A 22,643-nucleotide genomic window follows, 5' to 3' on the forward strand; every position below is an offset into this window, starting at 1 on the left:
GCACGTGGGCGGGTGATGGGTAGCTTAATGTGTTAAAATATTTAAAAAAAGAAGAAGAAGAAGATATAGTTAGTTAGTTGAACTACGTAAGAGGATTGATATATACCAATACCAATGGTGGTGGAGATTGTTTACTAAACTCACCTTCTTATCCTCCCTAATTCTAATTTCTTTGGTTTTTTGTTTTCCTCAATTGATCTTTATCAACCTATTTTCCTATGCACATCAACGTATTCAGTATCTACCTCCACCTATTTGGCTTTGTATTCTCTCCTCATTTTCTTCCCACATGGATGGTGAATACGCTCGCCGGCGGAATGGAATCAAAATTTTAGTTTACACATATATCACAATTCTTAACCGGGACTCTCGGACCTCAAATATATCGCTTTGTTATTCATTACATTACATATTCATTTTGATTTTGCGCTTAATCAATTTTTATATAAAAATAATATATATCTATTTCTTATTTTCTAAAACTAAAAGCTACTACATTTTACAATTTATTATATATATTTATATCGTATATTCTGTATCTAGATTTCTGTCATCGATTTAATCACTCAAGATCAAAACAAACATGTATCCAGAGGGTATGTTAGAGTGTGGTCAAAAATATTTAATTTCCCAACAAACTGTGAATGACATCTCCATTTTGTTTGTCAAATGCTTTCCCAACGTACCGGCTCAAATTGCGTTTATCACTCCAAGACATAGATATCAATATAAAGGAAAATGTTTAAAAATCCAAATATTTTTTCCAAATTCCCCCCGAATGCTGAGTTGTCAAACTTGTAAATTGTAAGTTTCTTAATAATAATATGGACCATGGATGCATACATATGTGCCCCGAATCAAAACATGTCACGTGTATGCCAAATCATTTGGTATAAAAATTGGGATATAAATTTGGAGCACCTAGCACTACTCCAATATAAAATTAATATTTTTCTGTCTTGACTATTGATATATACTGGATAAATCTTCATAAATTAATATCCTTTGAATTTGGAGAAAATTATTATTTAATCAAAATATTATGAATCAAAATATTATTAATAATTTATTATTTATTAATATATGTCATTTATTTTTATTTTTAATTTTAACATACATTTATGAATATATATGCCGAAAAGATCGTTGATTATCGTGATTGTTGAGTAAGATTTAAACTGAATGTTTAACTCCACAATACTATTTTGAATAATTCAATAGAGAACAAAAACTTGAAAATAATCTATATTTCACCATCAGAATGAATATATAATATATACACAATGATATGGGGGAAAGCAATAAAGAAATCGTTAACAAAAGTTCGTAGAAGATTCATTAATATGTTCAAGCAACAGAGTAATAAGGTTGAAGTATTCGAAGCAGATCCTGGTATTAGTGTGAAATGATTCAAGATAAGTTGATTGTATACAGTAGAAGTCTTAATAATATATTGTAAGGTGCATAATATCGAAGGCCTGATAATGGAACTAATCGTTTGTAAACCAGACCAATTACACTAGTCTTCAGTGATCCGATAAAGAAAATTGAGTATTCTGTTCGGAGAATTATTTAGTAAGGATTTGTATCTAAGCAGAATGTTCCATGAATTATACATTAGAAGATGTGTAACTTAAAGGGATTCAAGAATTAAGGTTTAGGCTGAACGAATAGAAGATATGAAAGTTTTTAAGACAAATGAGCACCGGTCGCCTCAAAGAGCCTTCCATGTCGCCTTCAGGGTAACTTGAGCTCTAGAAACTAAGTTAAAATCGAAGATGTCGCCTTATAAATGGGTCCTGCAGTACATGGTCGCCTTCTAGAATTTAAGAGATGAAATTTTGGGTAAGTCTTGGGTATGAAATGTAACACAGAGGGGGGTGAATGTGTTTTCTTGATTTTGAATTACTTTTGGCCTATGGAACAAACAGTAGTATGATTTTTTAATGGTAAAATGTTAAATGCAAACACACAAACAGATTTTCAAAAACTCACTTGATTTAATAAATCAAATTTGTCTTGCTACAAATCCGTATTTTTGAAAATAAAAGCTCAACTCCTTCTCTTGAGAGAATACAAGATTTTTCCTAGATCTATTTGTTACACCTAAACAAAGGATCCGTGACATGTTTTATAAATCAACATGCACGGTTTTACAAAACTTGCACTAAAATGGACTAACACGGTTTCTAAAGCTATTTTGTACATTTCCATTTCCAGTGTTAGCAATTCCGTGTAGAATCTATTAGGTCTGTGACCCTCATTTGTCTAATTCATCTTAACCATTGCTCTTGTATTCTTCAAGATGCATTTGTAGGCTTTCCATAGAATTGTTTGTTGATTGATAATCTTAAATTTTCAAGTTGTCTGCAGTCTGAATTATAAATTAGTTTGTCGAGATCTCTTTTGCTCTGTAGAGATGTCACATGTCGATAAGTAAAATGACTTATCGATATCTTGAATTCTCTTCATGTGTTTTTGACTTGTCGAGGTCTCCAGTTCTCTACAAGTAGAATGACTTGTCGATATCTCCAGTTCTCTACATAAGCTTTTAACTTATCGATATCTCTAGTTCTCTAAATGAAGAATGACTTGTCGATATGTTGTGCAAGACATGCCTGTACTATAACAAGACTAAGTCAAATTGACAACACTAAGTAAGTTGTATTGTAATCTTAGTTTGCATTTTGTACTGTAACATTTAAAGTCTGTAAAAATGTCAAAGAGCAGACTGGAGTCTTTTTCTATAAACGGTATCAAGCCTAAGAATTCTATCTGGAAGAAGATCAAGAAGATCATGCCTCAGAAGGATTATGAAGAAGTTTGGAGTTGAATAAATCTGTTTTGAGAAAAATGTTTTAAATCAAGATATCTACAAGTCACAGATTTAGTGTTATAGAGAAGTCATTCGAGAACTCCAGAATGACTTATAGAGAAGTCAGGAAAGCTACTAGAGAACTCAGAGATATCGACAAGACATATTGAAGACATGAATATTGGAGATATCGACAAGTCATTTCTTCACTAGAGAACTCAGAGATATCGACAAGTCAAATTTCACTAGAGAACTCAGAGATATCAATAAGTTAAAATTCACTAGAGAACTCTAAGATATCGATAAGTCAAATATCACTAGAGAACTCTGAGTTATCGACAAGTCAAATATCACTAGAGAACTCTGAGTTATCGACAAGTTAATAAGTCACTAGAGAACTCAGAGATATCGATAAGACAAAGTGAAGACATGAAGATGAGAGATCTCGACAAGCTAAATTCTCTTATAGAGAACTCAGAGACCTCTACAAGTCAAAATAACTATAGAGTAATGAGAGATCTCGATAAGCCATTATACTTATCGAGATGTCAAGTTCTCTATATACCAAACTGGAGATCTCGAGGTAAAACTCAAAGTACAAAGTACAGACCAGTTCAATATCCAATATTAGCAATCAACAAACAATTCAATCAGTTGGATTGACAAGTCTACAAAAGACAGCTTGAGGCGTGCAAGATCAAGGGTGAAGATATCAAATTGAACACAGTATGCAAAGATATGTTAAGCCAAAAATGGAAGATATGATTTTCCTTAAGTAGAATCATTAGTGACAGTTTACTAATATGAATAGCATACCTTATTATACACTGTGTAAACCAGTAGTTAACTATCATATAAAGTTAACACTGGTCCTTTGTTAGGAGTAACAATTGAGATCATAAAAATCTTGGATTCTCTCAAGAAAGAAGCTAAGCTCTTTATCAACAAAGAGCCTAGAAATTTTGTAGCAAAACATTCTTAATTTTAATATAAAATTAAGTGAGTTTTGAAAGATCTGTGTCCACTATTCTCACTTGTTTAATTTCAGTATTAACACATTTCACTACAAGATTTAATTTATTTTTTTCACCATCTTAAATAATTCAAGAAAAGTAGAAAATCATTAAAACATGTTCACCCCCCCCCCTCTGTGTGTGATTCATTACTTAACAAGTGGTATCAGAGCAAAATCTGAAAGCAAATAGATTCAAGATCTTGGAAGAATGAATACACAGAAAATTAGTAGCATTAAAATACCTACTTTTGATAAAACTAACTACACTCTTTGGAAGAAGAAAATGTTGCTGTTTATCAGGATGGCCAATCCACTATACATTCAGATTCTCAAAAAATGGGCCCTTCACTCCTATGGTTAGAGTTGAGGAATCTACAGATGGAGACATGGTCATCCCAGCTCATTATTCTCCTAAAGATCCTTCAGAGTACATTGAGCCTGAGAAAGAAAAAGTTTGCCTGGATAGTGGCTTGCAGTTGATCCTAACAGAGTCACTTGACAATGTAATGTACAAAAATATTGTCAACTGTGACACTGCTAAGCAGATCTGGGAAAAGATAGAGATATTATGTGAAGGAACTGAGAAAGTTAGGTCAAATCAAAGAAGGATACTGATTTCACAGTATGAGGGGTTCATGGCTAAGCCAAAAGAAAGTATTACTAATGCGTTTGAAAGGTTTAAAAAGCGGATCAATGACTTGCAGCTGTATGACAAATACTATGAAGCTGAAGAAGTGAACTTGAAGTTTCTGCTCACACTGCCTGACCATTTGGAACAGAAAATTTCAGCAATCAGAGAAAGGAGAGACTTGAGTAGGATAACTATGAAAGTTTTATATGGAATCTTAAAAACATATGAATTGGAAATGATTCAAAAGAAATCATTAAGGGCTGGTCAAGGGCATGTTGTAGATGGTTCAAGTGCTCTAATTGTCAATGAAAGTCAGACCTCTAATGATGAGCCAAGATCCCAGACTTCAGTTGTCTCAACAAGTGAGCAAAGAAATAATGATTCACAGGAACAAGTTATACTAGAATTGGAAGAAGACGAGTTCTACACCTTGGATGAACTTGATGAGCTAGATCAGTCAATGGCCTATCTGGAAAGAAACTTCTCTAACATTAGAGTAAAGAAGCCAAGATTATTCAAGGGTAAAGGACAATCATTCAATAAAGACAGCAGCTGGAAAGGAAAAGGGAAGTACACATCTGATTATAAAAATGGTTACAAAACTGGATCTTTGACAGATAAAAAATAAGGTGTTATAACTGTGATGAGCTAGGCCATTTTGCTACAGAATACAGGAAACCCAAGAAAGAAAAGAAAGACAAAGTTTATCTTGAACTGGAAGCAAAGTATGAAGCTCTTATGAAGAAACAACAAAGCAAAGCTTATATTACAGAGGGAAAGAATTGGGATGATTCTGATAATGATGAAGATGAGGAAGTTGGAAATCATGCATTAATGGCCTTGGATCAAGGAGAGTCATCCTTATCAAAATCACAGGTACTAACTCCTACCACCAATAATTTAAATGTAAGTCAATATAAGGAAATTGTAGAAAAGATGAACATATAAATGTTTCACATTCATACAAGTATGGTTGCTGCTAATGAAGAAGTTAGCAGACTGACAAAGATAAATGAGAAACTTGAAAATGAGAAACAAGAAACTGAGTGGTTGCTGGTAGAGCTTGAAGCTGTGAAATAAGAAAATGTATATATGAAGAACAAGCTCAAGTGTGCAAGTGAAATTGAAGCAGTGTTAAGGGAGAAGCTGGAAAAGAATGAAGTCAAGTTAAAATCTTTCAAGAATGCGTCTGAGTTGGTTGGACAATATCATGAGAAGAACAAGACATGTGCTAATATTGCTATTGGTCTTGACTATGATGCCTTGAACAACAAGAAGAAAGATGTAGGTGGAAAAGGGAAAGCAAATGAAAATGATGATGTTCCAGTTATTCTGAAAAAGGTTAGTTCACCTATGTTCAAAGCATGTGAAGTAAACTTCAGTGAAGAAGAGTTGATCATAAAGCAAGTGATTGCCGATGAAGACAATGAGAATAAAAATGAAGAAACAACTCAATCTTCTAAAGCTGAAGAGAAGCTCATGGACAACCAAGATTCCAAGACATCTGTCAAGGAAACAAAAACTGAAGATGCAAGAAAGAAGAAGAAAAATAGAAATGGGAAGATTGGAATAAACAAAAGATTTTCTTTTGTTTATATTGCAGATGCTCCAAGAATGAAATGTGGCTCTGTGAATCACCTAACTCACATTTGTAAAAAGGTTGTTAGCAAGCCAGTTGAAGGAGCATGTAAATACAATGAAGCAGATGCAAATGATCCCTACTCATTTTGTGACAAGTTTGATTGCATCCCTTTCAACTTGAAAGCAATGAAAATTTGCCACAAGCTGAGAGTAGACCTCAAAGAAACAGAAATTGGGTCTACGACAGACAGGGAAAATGCACAACAGTCAATGAATTCTATTTTATCTAAAATAACTCATTCTACTTCTGCTAAATCAGTTAAAAAGAAGAAAGTGCCCAACACTGCTTGGGTTGCTAAATACTTTTAAAACTCATTGTGTGCAGGGAAAAATGAAGAAGGCCATATGGATCATAGACAGTGGATGTTCTAGACATATGACAGGTGATAAGGCCATGCTATCATAATTTGAGGAGAAAGCTAGCCCTTTGCTGACCTTTGGAGACAACAACAAAGGATTCACAATGGGATATGGCAAGATTGTTTCTGGAAATGTTGTCATTGATGATGTAGCATTGGTAGCTGGTCTTGAAGTAAATCTTTTCAGTATCAGCCAGTTTGCAGACAAATGTTTTAAATTTTTATTTGACAAAGAAGAATGTATTTTCATCAGCAAGAAAACCAATGAAGTTGCTCTAAAAGGATCAAGGAAAGGAAGCTTGTTTGTTGCATACTTGGACTCAACAAATGAGGATGGTATTTTTACTTCCACACCAAGGCATCTATAGAGCAAAGCAACTTATAGCATAAGAAACTTTCACATCTAAACATCAAGGCAATAAACACCTTGGTCACGAAAGAGTTAGTAAGGGACATGCCAAAATTAGAGTTTTCTGAAATTGAAGTTTGTGAAGCTTATAAGAAAGGAAAAATGAAAAGATCAAGTCACAAGTCAAAAACTGTGAATTCCATAAGTGCACCATTGCAACTTATTCACATGGATCTGTTTGGGCCAGTAAATGTCTTATCAATTTCAAGAAACAAATATGCACTTGTGATGGTGGATGATTTCTCAAGAAACACTTGGGTAGAGTTCATGCACTCTAAAGATGAAACTCCACATATCATAATTGAGCACATAAAGAGGATAGAGAAACAGGATGAAGATCAAAACTGTGTGAAGAGATTGAGAAGTGATAATGGAACAAAATTCAGAAATGCAGCATTGAGTGAATTCTGCAAAAATAAAGGCATTGTTCAAGAATTCACTGTTGCTAGAACACCTCAACAAAATGGGGTAGTTGAGAGAAAGAACAAAACATTAGTTGAAGCTGCAAGAACAATGCTGCAAGATGCCAAGTTGCCAACTAGTTTTTGGGAAGAAGCTGTTAACACTGCATGTTATACTCAAAATATATATCTAATTAACAAGATTCATGGAAAATCACCTTACTCAATCATGTCTAAGAGAAAGCCTAATGTAAATCATCTTCATGTGTTTGGAAGCAAATGTTACATCTAAAAGACAACTCTGAATATGTGGGAAAATTTGACTAAAAGTTTTTAAAGTAATTTTTCCGGGATATTCATTGGAGAGAACTGCCTACAAGGTTTATGTAATTAATCAAAAGAAAATTATAGAGAGCACATATGTGACATTTGATGATGACAAGTGTCCAGGCTTGGAATGCTTTGATGAAAATGAAGTTGAAGTCCTTGCATTTGAAAACCTCAACATTAACAGTGATTCTGATGAAGAAGATGAAGTCAATGCACAACAGATGATGAATGAAGAGACTATTGAACAAGAAAATCATGAAAATAGAAACTCATCTCATACACCTGAATTTGATAGCACAAACTCAGGGGGAGAAAGAGAAGAATCTACCAGTCATACAAATAATAGAGAAAATGATGAAGGCACCAGTCAACAAACTCATACCAGAAAATGGGATAGGTTTCAAAATCAAAATGCAATAATTGGTGATCCTAATGCTGGTGTAAGGACTAGAAGTGCAACTACTAATGAGTGCCTACATGCATGCTTTCGGTCTCAAGTAGAGCCTAAGAAAACTAAAGAAGCTCCAATGGATCCTGATTGATATCTGTTATGCAGGAAGAGCTGAATCAGTTTGAAAGAAACAAAGTTTGGGAGTTAGTTCCTGCACCAAAAAACAGAAGTGTAATTGGAACAAAATGGGTGTTCAGGAACAAGATGGATGAAAATGGTATAGTTACTAGAAACAAGGCAAGGTTGGTTGGAAAAGGCTACTCACAGGAAGAAGGAATTGATTATGATGAAATTTTTGCTCCAGTTGCAAGACTTGAAGCAATTAGGATTTTTCTAGCATTTGCTGCTCATTCAAACTTCAAAGTGTCTCAAATGGATGTCAAAAGTGCATTCCTAAATGGTGAGTTGGAAGAAGAAGTTTATGTGCAACAGCCACCTGGCTTTGAAGATCCAGAATTTCTAGATTTTGTGTATAAGCTACTCAAGGCTCTATATGGACTAAAGCAGGCACCTAGAGCTTGGTATGATACATTGTCCGAATTCTTACTTAAACATGGTGTTAGGTCTGTTGGGAACCACGGACTTAGGGTGTTACTACGTTTTACGATAAAGATTATGAAAAGAGGAATACCTTGTTAATGGTTAATTCCACGCTCTTCTATTGTATTCCCAAATTCCCTTGAGCGAAGTGTGGCCTCCGTCTTCTCAAGTTATCCTCTCTTCTTGCTCCTTGGTGTCTACAATATGTTTTCACACAATTCCAAGCAAGAAGAGAATAAGAATATATATAGGCTACAATAGGGACCATGGATAATTAGGTTGGGCCTTCTAATTACATCTTGAGCCTAGCCCAATGTAATTAAATATTAATTCAATCCACTAAAGAATTAATATTTGCACTACCTTTCCTAATACCGTAATTTAATTAATTCGGTTCCAATATTATTTGCTTATTAAATTCCCCATGTTTAAAATATCATATGTCCATTAATTAAATAAATTACTGATAATTTATTTAATTAATATCTTTTATCCTTGATCATCCACACAACCTTTATTTAATTATGCCAGAATAAATTCCACCTGCAGGGTTTCACATAATTAAATCTTTTTGAGCTTTCAAGGGGACATCATTAACCCGAATATTATCAGGACATGGATTCCTTCAATGAATAATATCCACCATGTATATAATTCCATCACCCAAAATATAATGATATAATTCAAAAGAATTATTTCATATATAAATCAAAGCATGTAAATAATATACACGTGTCAGTTACTATTTCCGGATTAAGAACCTAAGCATTAATAATAACATAGAATCTTAGTTCTCCTTCTTAATCAGTATTAAGGGAACAATTCTAAATTTGATCCTGTTCAATATACACAAAGTATACTAGTATTATTTATTAGTCAATATAAACTAATCTAAATAATACTACAGCCATACCAGTGGATTGTCCAACACCACTTGTGCTGTGAAACTTATTATATTATATAACCGTATTTAACAATCTAATATTCTGTATCCCATTTGATACTAGATTGTTCACAATATATAATATTAGACAACATGTAAACATTCAAATGATTCTCAAATAAACTGGCCAGAAATAAATGTACATACTTCAAATAAATATTTTCAGTATACACTAACAAGGTCATACAACACTGTAGAAGGGGGTTGAATACAATGTTTTCACAATCAAATCGATTTAAAACAAGTATGTAACAAAGATCAAGTATATTGAATAAACTCTGTTATAATAAGAACTGTTGTTCTCTCTCAGTGATGAATAAATATCACTAAGAGCTGCTAGGTTATGATGTATAATTTTCTCGATAATGTTAACACATCTAATGTAAACCCTAAGTCTGTGTTTATATATTACACAGTTACAAGATAACTTCTAATTGATATGGAATATAATTCTGTCTCCTAAAATATATCAATCAGATATCTTCTACAAGTCTTCCAGTCTTCTAACTCTTTCCATGCATATCTTTTTTTATTTTAGTCTTGATCTTCTACTGTAAATCAGCTTCCTTCCTTATATGAAAGTCTTCCCACACTTAAGTTCTGATATGACCTTAAGTTCTGATATTAAGTTCTGACTTCCAGTAATTCCTGATTTCAGTAAGTCCTGACATGTCTTATTTGTTAAGATATGAAAACTAAACATGAATCATGTTAGACATGACATCTCAAATATATCTAACAATCTCCCCCAACTTGTAAATTAAGCAAAATATACAAGTTAATAGATTTGATGATGTCAAAAACATTTAAGTATAAATGCAAATAAAAGTTTAACTAGATAACTAACAACAACTTACAGTCCTTGTAGCTTTTACCAATCTCACTGAGTCAATATGAATCCATAATGATTCTTGACAAAGCTTGATATCAGCTTTTCTTCTTTACTCCTCAGGAGTTGAGACATTGTAGCTTTAACTTGCTTCATCTCTTCATCTTCAGCAAGAGTATCATCTGTAACTTGAACCATTTTGCACACAGGTTTTATCAGGATTTGAGAAATTTTCATTCCTATGGCTTGATTGGTTCATCAACTTTTCTTTTCCCTTTGTCTTTGGGATCAATCTCAATCTGTGATCTTGTTTTGGGCTTTGATGCCTCAGTATGTGACTTCTCCTTGATCACAATGCCTTTTACCTTAGGCCTTGGAGGTTTCTTTGCAACAAAAGCTTTTGGCTTTAGATTTTTCTTTTCAGCTTTAAATCTAGCTTCTTCCTCCTTGAGATTTTCTAAATCCATTCCTGGATTATGCTTCAGAAACAATGTTCTAGCAATTTCCTCATCAAGTGTCTGAATCTTGGGATCCTTGTAGTAGACAATAGTCTACTTTCCCTTGAGCTTCAGAGTTTGCATAAACCTTTGAGAATCTTGACTTCCACCTTGTATCAGAACATCAGGCTTTGTCATCAGACTTTGCTCATCAGAACTTGATATCAGATTTTGAGTTTCAGTACTTGCTATCAGATTTTGAGTTTGAGCAGCTTCAGAACTTGTCTTCTTTTGAATAGAAGATTTGCTTGCATCAGTAATTAGTTTCCTTGAAGAAACCTTGCTGCTCTGCCCTTTACTTTGAACTTGACCTCTACCCTTGCTAGGGTTTCCCTGGTCATCAGCTTCATCATCTTTGTTCTTCAGTATTTGATCATTAGAGCATTTGGACTTAACTATCTTCTCCCCCTTTTTGGCATTATCTAATAGTAGGAGTGAGAGAAGAAGTTTAACTGAAGATTGAATCTCATCCAATTGAGCCTGTTGAGAAGCTTGATTAGCCAGGACCTCAGAGATTTGGGTCTGTTGCTTTTCCTGAGCTTTCTCAATTGCTTCTACCTTCTCAATGTAGGCCTGATAATCCTTATCTTGTCAAGCTTGATTTGCATATCTAGCTTGTTAAATGATTCTTGTAGTGTATCAACCTTTACTTGAGTTTGAGAGTGGAGACCTTGAAGGTTCTTGGTAGATAGAGCAGTGATCTTGAGATGTGTCTTGATATCAGAATTCATCATCAGCTTATCAGCTTTAGCAATGTGCTCTGTCAGAACTTTAGAGCTTGGAATGAAATAAGAATCATTCCACTTCTTGGTCCACTCTACTCTTCTATGAGTTTCATCCCAAGGTACATGAGCATCCTGTTCAACAAATTTCTTGACTAATGCTTCCTTTCCAAGTACAGGAGCTGGAGTATGAACAGAAACACTGTCTTTAGAACTTGAAGAAGACTCAGTATGTCCTGACAGCACCAGAGTGTGTGAAGCAACTGGAGATTCAGGAATTACTTCATCTGGATTCTGAGCATCAGAATTAATCTCAAGAATAGGTGTTATTGGAGTAGATGGTATCTCAGCATCAACATTTGAAATTGGAGAATGAGTTGGAGATGTCTGAGCTGCTGTAAGAGCTTCCAAATACAGAATAGTAGGAGTGTGCAGCCTGTTGATGTCACTTTCAGGACTTAAGCCTGAATCTTCAACTGTAATATCTTCATGAAGAGGAGAGACTGGAGGTGTAACCACTGTATCAGGAACAGTGTCTTGGGTTATAGCTGGAGGTGGTAGAGATTCAATCATAATTGGATTTGAGATCAGAGATTTCTGATCCCTTTCCTCGGCTTCTTCATTATTCTCTGACGGAGGCTTATCCAAATGCCTCTTAGCCCTCATTTTCTTTAATCTCCTTACAAATGAAGGAGTTGCTTTATCATTCGAGTTTACAGTTCTCTTTCTCTTTAAGGTATTCGAACCTTCAGCTGCAGTTGCTTTCTGAGAATCCACAGTTTCAGCTTCAACTATCACAGGTTCTGATGCATGAACCTGTGCTTCCTCCTCATCATCAGACTCATCCCTTAGAAGCATCCTTCTTCTCTTTATTGGAGATTTAAGAACAGATTGAGCCCTTTTTGGCCTGGAAGATGAAGGTCTGATGGTATGTGTTGATGGTTGAGGTTGAGATGATTGTGTTGGTTTGAAATATATCCTGATGGAGGGTTGAGTTGGTTGAGGTTGAGAAGTTTGAGGTGTTTGTGTAGTGGTGGTAGGTGCTGATGGAGGTTGGGTTAGTTGTACATCAGTATATATGGAGGTGTATGTGGTTGGATCAGAGTTTACTAAAAACTATTTGACTGAAATTGGAATTTGGAGGGGTCTCAAAACAGTTTTCTTATTATCAGTGGATAATAAGTCAGTGAAAGCTCTCTTAGCTAGCTTAAATGGTGAGATCAACTCACTGGCAAGTTGTGGTGCATCAGAGCAACAAAAACTGTATAATAGCTGACAGAATCTAGTAAAATAGACTATATTTTTGTCTTCTGTCATTCTATCACCAATAAAACCTAGTACAACACTAGCATAGTCAAAATGAGATTGAGTAATTAGAGCATACCCAATTTGCTGACTGAGGATAGGAATGGCATCAAAATTTGAACACTTGTTTGTAAAGGTTCTTGTGATGTAGTCGAAAAAGAAACTCCATTCCCTCCTTATGTTCGGTCTCTTCAACTGGCCCAGCTTTGCCAATGTCTTTTCATACCCCGGACTGGCCATCATTTATTGAAGAGCTTGCTCCTCAATTGTTGAATAATTGCAGTTTTCTGGCAGGTGGAGTGCTTATCGAACTGTGGTCGCAGTCACCACATGTTCATCCTCCCAAGTTGTGAAAATCAGACTAGGGAACCCATTTTCTCCACCATCATCATACATACCTGACCTCCAGAACTCCAGCACTTGAGTCCCTGAGATAGCTTCAGGTTGAGTCAAAGCATAGCATATCTCACTGTGAGCAAGGAAATCCTGGATGAAATGAAGATCTGTTGGAGCTTCATCCTTACTCAGAATAACTAAGTAATTGTTAGGAACAAACTTAGCTCCATTGAAAATCAAATCTTTTGGTGCCATTTCTGTTAAAAATCAAGTGAGAAAAAGAGTGTTTGCAAGGTGTTTGATAAAATTCCTGTATGAAAAAGAGCTTCAGAGAATATTAGTGGGTGAGAGAAAATAAGAGAGATATGAGAATGAGAGAAGTAAGTAAATGATTGTAAAATCTTTTAACTTTCTTATTTATACAACATACATGAAGTATGGGAGACAGTTTACACCTGGAAATATGTTAACAGTCAATAGTTAAAGCAGGAGTTAGTGGGCACGGGAAATAAGTAATAATTACTGTGCACATGCAGTTTTTCAAGACAAGCACGTTTACCACTAACCCAAATGATTATGGCTGTTTTTATCTCACCTAATTATATTCTGATTAAATATGACCATTACAGTATTTGTCACAAATAAGTCAAGTAAATAAATAATGCCACGTAAGCATCAGAGTTTCCATCAGGATTTAATATCAGAACTTGACTATTATCAGATTTTAACAGTCATCAAAACATGGCTTATGTACTCAAAAAGTGAATGTCTGTTTCTGTGATTCTTCATACAAATACTGACTTGTTTCTTCAGAGTTTAATCATCAGAACTTCCATCAGAACTTGTCCTCAGAATTTATGCATATGACACTTAACTGTTTATCTGAAATAACTTGATCACCACAGTAATTTTCATCATTCATATGGAGTGATAGTGTGTGCATTAGCAAAATATCTGATAAAGATTAAAGTCTGATAAACTTCAGTACATCTTAGAAATAAGGCATAACTAAGAAAAATGCTTAAAATTTGTCATTAATTTAAAAGTCTACTATAGGATAAATTTGTGCATGAGTCCACCTCAACTGTTAGTGCTCATTTTATGCATCTTTTAAAATTCTTTTTCACAGTGGCTCCTCATTGTAAATGAGTCATACCTGCTTATCAGAATTTATGCTATTGTCAGAGTATTTCTCCAGTAATCAGAGAATGTGAAAAGTCACCAAGAAAAATTTATTTGCTTTTCTAATGTATATAACTTAATCCCAGTAATGCACTTGGGTCTTCCCTTCCACATATTTACTCTAGATCTCAAAAGAGTACCTGACTTTAATTTTCTTTTCTTTTCTTTTCTTCAGATAAGTGTGGCTTATCAGCATTTAGTTCATGCTTAAGATTTACTGACATCAGAATTTGACAGATAAAAAGCAAGAATCTAGTTTGTGACTTAGTAATAAGATACACAAAGTAAATTTGACTAAGCTCAAAATCAGAATTTGCTTGTGTTAAAGAATTTCCACATAAACAACTAATTCAAACATTGGATTTCAAGTATGTTAAAGACTACTAGGTCAGCATCTAACATAATTATCCTCATTGGATCGAATAGTTACAGAACATTCAAATTACTATCAGAGTATATAGATCCACATCAGATAACAATCAACATTTAATGTATTACAATTTAAACACAGATTACATGAAGATAAGACAATCTGTAAACACTGATCATAAAGTCTGATGCATGAGAACAAACACTAAGCAGATTTAGAGAAAGAACCTGAAACCATTCCAAGTTCATTTACCAGTCTTGTAAAAGTAGCTTCACATAGTAGTTTTGCGAAGATATCTGCTAGTTATTAATCTATTGGAACAAAATGCATTTCCACTGTACCTTCCATCACATGTTCCCTTATGAAATGGTACCTAATGCTGATATGCTTTATCATTGAGTGTTGAACTGGATTACCTGTCATAGCAATAGCAATTTGATTATCACAGTAAATAGGTATTTTAGAAAATTCTAACCCAAAATCCAGTAACTGATTCTTCATCCAAAGAATCTGTGCACAACAGCTTCCTGCAGCAATATATTCTGCTTCTGCAGTTGATGTGGAAATTGATTTCTGTTTCATGCTAAACCAAGAAACCAATCTACCTCCAAGAAATTGGCAGCTTCCACTAGTGCTTTTCCTGTCTATTTTGCATCCTGCAAAATCTGCATCTGAGTAACCTATTAGCTTAAAATCTGATTCTCTAGGATACCACAATCCTAGATCAGTTGTACCCTTGATCAGTTGTACCCTTGAGGTACTTGAAAATTCTTTTCACAGCTATTAAATGAGGTTCTCTTGGATCAGCCTGAAATCTGCACAAAGACCTGTAGCATACAAGATATCAGGTCTACTAGCAGTTAAATAGAGTAATGAGCCAATCATACCTCTGTAGTTAGTAATATCTACTGATGAACCAGTATCTTTATCTAACTTGGTTGCAGTTATAACGACTCGTGTATATTCTTTTATTTTTATTATATTCAAAGTGTAATAAAGGTTTAAATAATTAAATAAAATATGTGTAATGGTTTTTGGCAACAGTTATTGATTGTTATTTAATTATTTGTGATCTGTTGATATGTGGGATTGAATTATGTGATTTATTAGTGAGTTATGCGATTTTATTTTGCTTGTACAAGTGATTTTATTACAGTTTTAATTCCATAAATATTTGGATGATTTGTAAAATTGGTTTTATAATCTTATAATTTCAATAATTATTTTTAGGACTTTATAAAATTGAGAAATCAATATTTTATTAATTAGTTATTTTTAGGTGATTTTCTGAGTGTGTTTATTGGTAAAATCCATATTTAATTCAGTAAATCTTCAAAAATCATGAAACTTATATTTTATTAAGTTCGTATTATTCCGAGAATTTTAAAATTATTTTGGAAATTTTTGGGATTTATTTCACCGCGCGTCGTTTCGTTATTTGTTAAAAATCGGGTACCAAGTGTACCTTAAGAATTGTTTTAAAAAATTCAAAAATTATATTTTTGTAAACTTCGGGATATTTATAATATTTTGATATTATTTTCGTAATTTTCTAAAATCATTTTTCGTATACCTAGATTCATTAATTTTAAAATTCTCGGGGCAAAGCGCTGCAGCAGGACACATGTTGATTTTTCGTTACTTGTTTGATACGTGTCAGGAGGGGAATTAACGAAAAAAACCACAAGGGGGTTTCCCCTTTTTTTTTGTTCCTCGGCTGTGTTGTCTCTCTCTCTTGCCTCGATCCTTATCCTCTCTTTGTTCTTCTTCCTGTTGCTCGTTCCGGTCGCTTGTTTCCGGATTATATCCGGTAAGCCGCCGCTTATGCTTGGCTTGGCTGTCTATTTTATTACATGCATATATATATATATGTATATATATACCTTGTGTATATATGTGTGTGATATGTGTTGTGAATGTGTGTGTGTGCGTTGGTGTTGTGTGTGTGGTGTGGCTGTGTCTTTTCCGGCCATCCCTGTGTTTGCGGGTTGTTTTGCTGCTGTTAGATGGTGGCGCGTTCCGCGCGTGCTGCCCTGTTCTGTTACTTATATTTGGTTCGATTGGTTTGAATTAATTCGTATTACTTGATTAGTTTCAGGGAATTATGATTACAGTTCGTGATATAAATAATTCCGTGCTATTAATTTTAGTCGAATAAATCAGTGTAATTTATTTGGAAACCCGTTACATAACAGGCACCAATAAATTATACCGCCGTTGACGATGAACTTCGGTGAGTCAACGGTGGACGGTGATGACGATGTTCCGAGTCCTAAATGCTATTAATAAATAAAATGATTTACGAAAAATACTTTCGGATTTAAATGATTAATTACGAATTGTATTATGGTATACGTTGTGAAATGGTGTTGCGAATTGAGATTCTGAATTGTTGTGAAATTTGGACGTCGATCACAATCGACCGGTAGTCTTATAAACAAAGGAGTTGCTGCCAAAATTTTTTAAAAATATATTTGTAAACGTACGTATTTATATTATACGTGTTACCCCTATTTGTGTTTGGGTTACGTGATTACGTGATTATGTGTATAATAACTATACGAGTCGGGTTAAAGGATTGGGTTATTAGGATTTGAGGATATCAAGCATGTCGGTATAACTGAATAGGTTATTCTGTATTTGTAGATCCCAGTCGAGTTTCCCCAGGACTGAAGTCTACGTGAAAGCTACTTAGGGTTTTGTAAAGCGTTGCAAGGCAAGTACCCCTGACCATTCTTTTATGGTTCAGTACGTATGAATAGCTAAATGTTTTATTCTCGTAATGGAACATAAATGTTTTAAGTTACGTATCCCCTATAGTTATAAATCACTATTTTCAAATTGTTTTAGGGAAAAGTAACTTGGAAAGGTACCTACCTCTAAATGATTTGCAAACTGGATTTTTATATGTGTGCTGGTAAAATAAATGGTTTTGAAAATAAGATAGGTACAAGTGTTTTGAAAACTGGATAAAATGATCAGATATGGGATACATAGGGGCCAGAGTAGGCCTATTGAGGTGGCATAAGAGGATAATTCGGTTGCGCGCAATATATAACCGATTAGTCCAGGAAGTCAGAGACCTAGCTAGTCTCTGAGTTCCTTGAACAGGTAAATGGGACGGCAGTTAGAGCCGTCTGGTGTTGATAGCCTAATCAGCTATCTTCACATATCCGTTATGTATCTGATTTGGATTTGTGATTCCCGTAAGGGTATAAGTAGTTGATACAACGGTTTTATAAATATGAATAACATGCTAAAATTGGACTCCGGTATTTACACAGCACACTACTACGTTGTTTTGATAAATCATGCTAGTTATTGATATCTAGTTATCTTTGATTTTCATTATATAATGTTGATATCATGATTACAGCCCTGTTCCTATTATTGTTACATTACAGTTTTTATTCCGTTATTCATATATTGGTACTGCTGAGCGATTATGCTCACCCTTGCAAACTGTTATGTATATCTTGCAGATGCCTAGAAGACCAGTCAGACTTACCCATGTTCCCGCCCCTTCAGGACCCGGCTCCTCTGAGGTAGTTTGTTTCAGACCATGAGGTCTGATGAGTTGCTGAATAAAGTTAAAGTATGTTAGATGTTGAATAAATGGTTTATAATAATGTGAACCTGAATCATACTTGAACCTGGATTGGATCTTGGTTTGGGGTCAAGTTAGTATATTTTAATAATAATCTTGTTGTTTATATTTTGGTAATTGTGTTTGGTGACGTCAACTCCTGATCCCGGGGTTGAGGCCGTCACAGTTGGTATTAGAGCTACAGGTTCAAGTCCCTGATTCAGGTTAGGGATTGTGTCGAATAGGTGATAACGTGAGTCTTTAGGTGGGAGTCATCAACTCATATAGAGGAGCAAACCTTTAGAGTCAGTCGAGGGTTCCGACGGCGTTACCCTGGCATCTATTAAATGTTTTGATAGAATTGCCTTGACCTGATTGTGTCTTCCTTGTATATTTATTATGTTGACAGTGGCCTATTGCGATTTCGAGTTCTCCATCTCAGGAGAATCCCTCTGACTCGGATAACTCAGATTCTAAGAGGACCCTGGATGTTGTTGCTGAGGAGACCCCTATGCCTCCTCCACCAGTCCCTTCCTTTGTGCCGAGAGACATCCCTGGACCTGGTACTCGTCCCCGTTGGGTACGTAGGTCTGTGTCTGCCGTTAGGGATTTTCCTCCCGGCTGTGGTCCCAGTTCTTCCTCGATGAGACCTCCAATACCTCCAGTGGCCCCTAGTGGTACTTCTTCACCGATCCCTTACCATGTTCACCGAGCAGTGAATACTTCCTTTATCAGAGGTTAGAGTCCGGGATTGGTTGCTCAGTTTGGTCATATACCTATTGCACCTTTCCAGGGCATTTCTGCCCCTTCCCCTGAGGTGCGGGCCCGTGTGGTAGCATTGACCCAGATGGCTGTTGAGAGGGCTAGATCTGTTGACCGTTTCATTAGCTCAGAGTTCAGAGTTGTGCAGTATCAGGACCTAGTGAAATGGCTAGTGTTTGAGCTAGGTTCCATCAGTGGCAGTGGTAGTGGTTAGACCAGGGTTGTAGCAGAGAAATACAGATCTCAGAGTTGACTTCCAGGAGTTCTGTAGTTATTTACGTTGTATATGTATATTATGTTGTGATAGTTTGTAGTAGGCGGGGCTGCTATGCCAGCCAATTTTGGTGTGTATTCGGATGGTTTCTTTTCAGTTGGATTTTCAGTTGTACTAGTTGGATCCTGTTGGTTATTGTATTGTAGCTGCTTTATTTCATTGTTCAGCTTTTATACATTGTGCGTTGCTATTATTATTGTTGTTATTATTATTGTTGTTTCTGTTTCTGGCATTTTTAGATTATAATCATTCACTCAGGCTGGATCCAATTAAACTGGGGATGAGGATATTGTCTTAGTGGCAACGCTCTCCTGACACATAAATATTAACTGCTTGGAGCAATCCATTTTCTTATACATGACTGTTATGTTTCAGGAGATGCCACTAAAGAGAAACTCTCAACCCAATAATGGATCTGCTGGGATCCTTCCATGAGTGAATTGATGAATTTGTTGCGTCAGCAGTCTACACAGCTGGCCCAACAGCAACAACAATTCCAGCAACAACAACAATTGTAACAACAACAACAACAACAGCTCATACAACAACAACAGCAGCAAATCCAACATCAACAACTACAAATCCAACAACAGCATGAGATGAGGGGGACAAATCAGGGTGTTAGTTTTAAGTCTTTTCAGGCAGTAAATCCCCCAGAGTTTAAAGGAGAAGTAGATCCTGTTGCTGCCAGGATATGGTTAAAAGAGATGAAAAAGGCGTTTGCGCTCACCAAGGTGAGTGAGGATTTAAAAAATGGATTATGCTAGTTATTTTCTGAAGAATGATTCAAATTATTGGTGGGAATCTATGCGAGCCCTAGAAGGAGAAGGTCCAGTTCCATGGGCCAGATTCACAGAGTTGTTTTTGGAGAAATACTTTCCGGACTATCTCCAGAGTCAAATGGAGATGGAATTTTTGGAATTGAAGCAATGAGATAGGAGTGTTACGGAATATAAAGCGAAGTTTACGGAGTTGGCCCGTATAGCACCAGAATATGTGAGTTCGGAAGCTCAACGAGCGAAGCGGTTTCAACAATGGTTGAAGCCAGAAATAAGGAGTGGAGTTGTAGCTTTACAACTCAAGACATATACTTCGGTAATTCAGGCTGCCCTAGTGATAGAGAGTGATCAGAGGTTAGCCGCAAAGGAGCAGGGTGAGAAGAAGAGGAAATTTGAAAGTGGACCTGCTAGGTCAGAATCATGAATAGCAAGTCATAGTTTCCCGCGTTGGTTTGGAAAGAGTAGGAATAAGAGGTTCAAGAAGCAGAATTTTCCCCAGGTTAGACCCAGTACTAGTTCAGTTAAATCTGCCCCGGCGAGGGTTAGTAAGCCAGTGGTTGATTGTAAGACGTGTGGGAAGAAGCACAATGGACAGTGCCGATAAAATATCAACTGTTTAAAGTATGGACAGAAAGGTCATTATTCCACGGAGTGTAAATCTGAGATTCAAGGAGTAACTTGTTTTAGTTGCGGCAAAGTGGGACACATAGCTAGGAATTGCAAGTCGGTGACCCAAGGTAATGTTGGAAGGAGTGTGTCCCAAGGACCACCAACCAGTACTGCTAGAGCTAGGAATTTTAAGATGACCAAGAAGTCTCCAGTTCATAATTTCGATGTGGTTGCAAGTACGCTTTCTCTTAATTTCGTACCTGTTAACGTTTTATTTGATTCAGGAGCGTCCAAATCTTTTAAATCTGTGAATTGTGTGAATAAAATGCAATTGATGTTGGAAGACCTAGAAGAACCTTTGACCATAGAAGTGGCTAATAAAGATATAGTACCCGTAAGTCAATTTTGTCCTAGATGTTCCCTAGAGATTTCAGGGTATATGTTCCCTGTTGACTTAATACCCTTCGAGTTGGGAGACTTTGATATTATTTTAGGTATGGATTGGTTGTCTCTATATAAGGCGAATATTGACTATAAGAAAAAGAGAGTTGTTATGTACACCCCAGATAATAAAAGGATCAGCTACCAAGGACAGAGACAAGATAGAAAGTTCCTTTCAGTAATGCAAGCAAAGAGATTGTTACGACAAGGATGTGAGGCGTATTTGGCTCATGTGGTGGATACGAAGAAAGAGACCCCTATTTTGAATGAGATTCCAATAGTGAGAGAATTCCCTGATGTTTTCCCAGAAGAGTTACAAGGATTGCCACCTGATCGAGAGATAGAGTTCTCCATTAATTTGATCCCTGCAGCTGAACCAGTTTCTAAGGCTCCATACAGGATGGCCCCAATGGAAATGAAAGAATTGGCTAAGCAACTTCAAGAACTATTGGATAAGGGAGTCATTCGACCCAGTGTTTTTCCGTGGGGTGCTCCAGTGCTATTTGTGAAGAAAAAGGATGGAAGTATGATATTGTGTATTGACTATAGAGAGTTGAACAAGTTGACGATAAAGAATAAGTATCTTTTGCCACATATCGATGATTTGTTTGATCAGCTTAAGGGAGCATGCTACTTCTCAAAGATTGACTTAAGATCTGGCTACCACCAATTGAAGATAAAGCCTGAAGATATCCACAAGACTGTATTCAAAACAAGGTATGGCCATTATGAGTTTCTAGTGATATCGTTTGGATTGACGAATGCGCCAACGGATTTTATGGATTTAATGAATAGGGTATATAAGGAGTATCTAGATGAGTTTGTTATTGTATTTATTGATGACATCCTCATATATTCAAAGAATCCAGAAGATCATGCAACGCATATACGGATTGCTCTTCAGAAGTTAAGAGAAAAGCAACTATATGCAAAGTTATCCAAATATAAATTTTGGTTGACGAGAGTGCAGTTTCTTGGACATGTGGTGAGTAAGGAAGGTAATAAAGTAGACCCAGCGAAAATAAGAAGTTTTCTTGGATTAACGGGATATTATCGAAGGTTTGTGAAAGATTTCTCAAAGATTGCATCCCCATTAACCAAGTTGACCAGGAAGAATGAGAAGTTCGTGTGGACGGAAAAGTGTGAAGAGAGTTTCCAGGAATTGAAACGGAGATTAGTGACGGCTCCAGTATTAGCATTGCCAGATGAGACGGGAAATTTTGTGATCTATAGTGATGCTTCTTTGAAAGGATTGGGTTGTGTGCTAATGCAGCATGACAAAGTTATTGCTTATGCCTCTAGACAGTTAAAATCTCATGAGCAGAAATATCCAGTTCATGACCTTGAGTTGGCAGCTATAGTGTTTGCTATGAAGTTATGGCGTCACTACTTGTATGGAGAGAAATGCGATATTTA

This window comes from Apium graveolens, chromosome 11 (genome assembly GCF_009905375.1).
Source record: "Apium graveolens cultivar Ventura chromosome 11, ASM990537v1, whole genome shotgun sequence".
Classification (NCBI taxonomy): Eukaryota; Viridiplantae; Streptophyta; class Magnoliopsida; order Apiales; family Apiaceae; genus Apium; species Apium graveolens.